At 35.6% G+C, this 6,620-nt stretch overlaps 1 long non-coding RNA gene across 1 annotated transcript; it reads right to left on the bottom strand.

The window, feature by feature from the left end:
* Positions 1-713: 713 nt before the first annotated feature.
* LOC134471719 (uncharacterized) lies at positions 714-5,990 on the bottom strand. Its single transcript, XR_010041307.1, has 3 exons — positions 5,772-5,990; positions 1,550-1,713; positions 714-831 (listed from the first exon to the last, which is right to left on the bottom strand). It is a non-coding gene; the product is annotated as an uncharacterized LOC134471719 (long non-coding RNA).
* Positions 5,991-6,620: the final 630 nt, after the last annotated feature.

Consider the following 6,620-nt stretch of genomic DNA (forward strand, 5'->3'; position numbering starts at 1 on the left):
GAAGTATTTGCTTTCAGTTTTGTAAGCAAGTGGTTACTGAAATGATGCATGCAAAGTCCTTTAAGCATGAAGATTTCTTAGAAAAAAAATAATAAAAGGTTTGTATAATATCAAGAACTATTTTACTAGTTTCACTAAGCTTATGGGCATGTATAGCTGTCTAAATTACAATTAAAATAATTAAATATTTAGTTCTATAATTGCACTAACCACACTTCCAAAGCTCACTAGCTAGTAGTGATGATGATATTGGACTGCAGAGATACGCAATATTTCATAAATCCTATTAGATAGCACTAAATGCTAACATTTTGCATAGACCATAATTTATCAAAATATAAAAACATCTTTTTTTCTGTCTAAAAGTTTGTTATAATAGTAAAAAAATGCACAGAATAATGAAAAGTACAATATTACTAACTGGCATAATAGAAAGCAATCTTCTTGCCTCCGTTCTTCTGGGATCTTCTATTATGATTTCTTTGTGGTATCTCTGATTGATCTGCCCACTTCCATAATTCTAAACTTATTGCTTGATCTGTCAATTTTGTATGACATTTATACATCAAATCCTTTATTTTCCTTCACTGCTTCCCATTTTAATATCTTTTTAAACTCAATCCATCTTATTTTTTTAAAAAATAACTAACATATAAAGCATATATATTCAAGCAAACATACACAAAAATGTAATTCTGTCTTCCAAGTGTTACCTGTAGTTTGAGTTCAAATATGAAGCCATCTGAGGTGTATACCTGTGGTACCAGTATGCAGGAGGCTGATGCAGGAGGGTTACTGGAACTCAGGAATTTTAGGCTACCCAGAGCAGTACTATCACAAAAGTGATAAGGTAAAATAAAATTGAAACAAAACACAACTTTCATAATATTATGATCATGCAAACATTAATTACAGAATCAAGCATGTGATTGACTTGATGAACACATATTCCTTTCTCACTGACGTGTTGCTGCTAGCAGGGAATATGATCACCATAAATTTACAGGAGCATCTGGTTTCCTAATTATACTACATTATTCTAGATAAACTGTGGCCTTCTGTTCTAATTTATGATTATTGGTGTGGCATATAGCTCACATTTGAAAATTCTGCACTTTTATCCCTGAGGATACTTTTTTAAATTTTTAAATCTATTCTCTGTCTTTCTCTCCCTTAGGTTTCTTTGTATTTTGCTGCCAATTACTTGCATGGCATTTATTTTAAATTAGACTTTCTGAGTCCTTTGTGCTTTTAGTATTTCTGATGTATCATACATGATCAGAATGAAAAGAATTTCTAGATGAAAACTGTTGTTGCTAAATATTAATATTATTTTTGTCTTCCTTTCCACTCTCTAAGCTTGCTTGTACCCGGCCCTCTAGCTCTAGTACTCCTATGGGTTTCTATTCCTGTAGCTCAGATGATGTTCAACCTTTAAAACTTTTTCATTTAGCAAATATTGTTATTTGGCAGTTACCATAGTTATTGATATGAACCTATTGATTGGGACAGGAAAGGAAGTTCTTTTCATGCTGTTGTGGTAAATTACCTTGTTAAACCATAATAGACTCTGAAAATAACGCAGGACATGCCAATTGCAAAACTCAGGAGTGCTGAGAAATGATTCAACATATTTCCTCTTTGCTGTGTATTTCTTCAGTCTCTTCACACAGAACTCCATGAACATATGTGTTGCATACAATACTATAACTTCTGCAGGAAGAGAAGGAATAAGTCTCCCTCAAACTCCCAATAATGAAAACTTTCTCTGTTAAGGCAAAGGTGGCATTAATAGATGAGTTTGTAGGAAATGAATTTTAACAGTAAATCCATTATGCAATCACGGTTATTGGGGTTATCACATAAGAAGATCACTTGGCTTACTCTTACTTCAGTCTACATTATCTGTCCTTTAGCATCTCAGACAGATATCTTTTGAATAAACCAAGGGATTTTTAATGAACTAATCTGCTTGGTTTCTTTGATAGGTCATTTCATTCAGTGTGAACAATCGTTTATACACCCTTTAGCATTCTGTGTAAGAGAATGAATGATAAAAATCTAGGCAAATGGAAAATTCCAAATTATATGCATTGAAAAATTCATTCTTGGACAGAAAAAATGACTATTTAATATTATGTTGCTGGGACTGATTTAAGATAAGATTGTCAAATTCGTTTGGTTGATATACGGAGGGGTCTGATAATGAGTAAAATGGAAATGTATTCATGGTTTCAGTAGAAAAAAGTAAAGGAAAAAGCCAGAAAACTGACCATGTAGAAATAAATGGCAATTGTTAGATGATAAGGTGACTGTTATGTGTTCTACAATCTTTATTCATGACATAAAATTAAGAAAAAATCTGTCAGTATATATATATATATATATATATATATATTATATATATTATATATATATATATGTGTGTGTGTGTGTGTGTGTGTGTAAACATAGGTGATGAATATAATTTATAGTCTGTATAATATGAGAATGAGTAATGAAATATTCTGATTCAACCGATAAATTGTTACATTTGCTCTTGGCCAACAAGTTTTCAAAACATTTATTCTGGTTCTATTGCAGTCCTGTTTATCAGTCAGGGGAGGGTGAAACTGTAACTTCTTCAAAGAGGTTAATCAACTAGCCCAAAGTTGTAGACTTGGTGCTGGAATACCTTTCGCTGAATTTGCAAGCAAGTCACTGTTGGATTATAATTGTTATTACTTTCTTCGTGCCACCCCAGTAGAAAGGTAAGGAGAAAAATTAGCTCGTGCAAAATAATACAACAGCAGTTCAGCGCTCAGCTTTGTGATATTAAGCGTAGAATACACGAGATGGTGAACAGGTGGGCTCTGCAGCTGGAGCGGGCTACGCGCACTCCCAGGCCTTTTCTGAAACCGGAGTCACTAGGGTCCGCTCTGTTAGCCTATGTGGATTCCAGGACTAGAAGAAACCCCCTTATTCTGTGTGTGGGTGGAGACGGTGACTTAGGGGAGTCAGTCTCTAATTTTTTTCCTACAAGAAAATTGCACAATTACGTGCCTCTAGGTCATTATATGAAAGTGTCTTTTAAAAGAATAATGCTAAATGGCCACAAGGCTACTTAAAATATAGGAAAATACCTTCATAATTTTGATTTAGGTAAATATCTCAAATGAGACAGGCAGAAACATATGTTGAGAAGCAATATTTTCCTAAAGTAGCCTGTATTTTATTTTGGGATTACTGCATAATTAACAGACAACACCGAAACCAGGACAGCTGATCCAGAATGTACTGCGGTGGCTATAAATGATGGTAAATTAATATGAAGAATTTCACAGGTGAATAAGCTCAAGGTAGCCTGATTTTTAAAGATGGGCAAAAGATTAAAGCGGAATGCCAACAATCATCAAAAAATATCTTTAATCTCACTGGATACTCTGGGAATTAAAATTACAATAAGATGGTATCATTTTTAATATATAGTTTTGGCAAAACAACAAAAAATTACAATATTGCTTGCTAAACAAGCCATTGGAAAATAAGGAGGCTTAATAAATTTTATAAGCTGTATAAATTTTTGCAGCTACTTAGCAAAGCAGTATGGCAAAATATGCTGAAATTAAAAATGCACAGACCTCAGAATCCAGTACCACCCCACAAAGTACATTAAAATAAATTCTCTTACTTTGTGAAAGGAGACATCCAAGGAGAGTCAAGGCAGTATTAAAAGAAAAAGCTGGGAAGCAACATGATGTTCATTCACAAACAAAAAAATAAATGACAGTAGATCCGTAACGTGTAACCTTATGGAAAGCAGTTAAAATAAGTGTTCCTGACTGGTCATACAATATCCAATTAGACTGCCATAACAGATTAGAAAGAAATAAAAAGGTACATTTTAGTTGAACTGTGGTATAACTTGTAAAGTGTTCAGAACTCGTGAAATAAGATTGTTTTTGAAAACCTACACAGATGGTGAAAATATAAAAATGTGAAGCAGTTTTTTGCACGACCTGTGAGAGTGATTACATCTGAGGATAAAGAGAAGACTTCATGGATATTTTAATTTTGTTCAATGTCTTAAGCACTGCCCCCAAAAGCGAAAGAAAAGAAACTTCCATTACTACGACAGTGTCACAGTCCTTGCTTTTCTTGAGCACTGCTTGGCTATTATTTTTTATTTAAAAACTGAACGATTTGTTTCACATGGTTAGGAATAGTAAGTTTGGATTACAGAAAAATCATCCCTTTTCACCTTGACCACTGAGAGTATGGTGATAGCATATCCTTTAGGAGCACCTAGCATTACATCCATTAAAACCCAAAGAGGTAGCTCCCTCGGCTGGCACCCTGGATGCCTGGTGCCTGGGTTGCTCCTCTGCCTTTGTTTTCTTTTCCTTATCGCTGAGAATATGGCTTTTGGGTCTCTGTATCTTATTTCAAGCCTCTTGTCCTATCAAAGTTTGGTACTATCATAAAACCCTCTATTTTCTCTAGATTCTCTCTGAATTGCATCACTTAAGAGTCTAATCAAATGTGTGTTTGACTTCACGTTTCTGTCACAGACTACAGCCAGTTCCAGTACCAGCCTGGAATGTAGGTTTTGCTTAGCCTTCTGAATACATTTTGCACACCCAATATAAAAGTGAACTTGAAGCTAAACAAATGATATTTTACAAGAAGTCAATATTACACAAGGATTCCTTTCTAGACTCTTCACTGAGACCGTTCAGCTTAGCATCTAGCAAACTGTGACACTTTGAGTAAAACTTAATCACTTTAAACCTCAATTACCTCAGCTACAAAATGGGGATCATAGGAGCAACTACTCCCATGAGTTGTTGTGAGAATTAAATGAGTTGTAAAGCATTTAGCAGTGGTTTGGGTGCATGGTATGCATTCAATACTTGCTAATTATTATTTGTTTGAAGGTTTGCAGAATACTAGCAGGGCGCAGTATGGTATTCACGCGTGCAATACATGGTTAGTTATTCATTCAGAGTTGCTAAATCACCAGAACATAGTCTCACACTGCAGCTCTAATACTGAAAAATGAACAGGGAATACTTTTATGCATTAAAGAGATGAATACCCAGGAATAAATGACATCCTCCAATGAAGACAATGCATTCCATGCAAATAGGTTCCTTCCAAAAATTCAAAAGCCTAATCATTTTGATTATTATTTAATAGCAGTGTGAAGTTCTGCATTCATCGCCTGGTGGAACTCCTGAAATGCATTGTGAAGCTTAAAAAGAGCCCATGCTTCTGAATAGGACACTATAAACCTGATTTCAACGGACTGAAAACAAGATGTGACAAGCAGTTTGACACTGGGCCTCCACTAATTTCCGCTGTTTGTAAAGAGACACATCTGAATGGAAATAGCTCTACAGAATGGATCGGTATGGTCGGGGCCATGTCAGTCCACACAGAAAACTGCAGTACAGGAGAAAATAAGCGGCCATTGATTTCCTGTGAAAGCCCCCCAAGTCTGGGGAAGGCGGCCAACCCAGGGCACCAGCTGCTCTCTGCTGGAAGTCCTTTGTGGAAGAGATGAAGAGTGGGAGAAAGCTAGAGAAAGCTGAGGGATATAAATGGAAACACACACACATAATGTAACACACACACACACACACACACACACACACACACACACACACGCCCCAGCACTCAGGGTACAGAGTTGGTGTGAAGACTGCCTGAGCCATTCTGCATTCCTTAGACAAGCATGCTTCTTTCTTAGGAAATGCAGGGGGTGGGAGGGAAGCTTCAACAAACCCTACCTTTATTTATGCAGCATGTTGGGAACCGTTCCAATGGGAATTTCTCATGCTCTTTCACGTTCCATGAATTCTGTTGGTGGTGAGTTCTTGTTTTCCTTAAACTGCTCTGATCTAATAAGTATTTGGCTCAAAACCGGAACAAATACTCAGTGTGATTGCAAGTCTTCATTTACATAATTGCATTATGACAACAATTTTAGGAGGATAATAAATGAGGAATATTTTGATGTCTGCTGGCTGTGGTGCATAAAATCCTTGCAGATTCATTTTCGAGTACCTCCATAAAGGTTTTGCTGAGTAAATGAAACTGAAAATCTCTTTCAAGTTAGGGCAGAAAGCAATCATTCTTTGTTTTCAATTCAGACATTGCAAGCAGTAGGTCTTTCAGTGGGACCAAGTATTCACAAAGGTGTTTCAAGAAAGCACTGAACAAGTTTCAGATGTCCTCTGATGTTTGAAATATCTGGCAGAGTTTCTTCTCTATGAACATTAGCTGTGAGTAATGCTATAGAAAAACATTTGGCAGGGACTAATAAAGTACTTTTTCCAAAGCAATTTGGTCATCTGGATGGTGAGTCATTAGGAAAGTATGGAATATTCTAGGGGGTGGAATAGCAAGCCATTAGAGAAAAATATATTCCATAATGAAAAAATAAGATATGCAAGAATGTCTAGTCCTGCTAGATATTTCTGCACTTACATTTGTAAGAGCTTGCAACTAATTTACTTAAGAACATCTATGGACTAACTGTAGAATATTTCCAATGCAGGAAACAGTAAATTTGTAAATATAATATAAATCAATTGATTTGCATCTTGCTGATGATTTTTATTTCTATTGAAAAGGAA

The sequence above is a fragment of the Cavia porcellus genome, unplaced genomic scaffold, assembly GCF_034190915.1.
Source record: "Cavia porcellus strain 051 isolate PalLab524CR breed Dunkin Hartley unplaced genomic scaffold, mCavPor4.1 scaffold_19, whole genome shotgun sequence".
Classification (NCBI taxonomy): domain Eukaryota; kingdom Metazoa; phylum Chordata; class Mammalia; order Rodentia; family Caviidae; genus Cavia; species Cavia porcellus.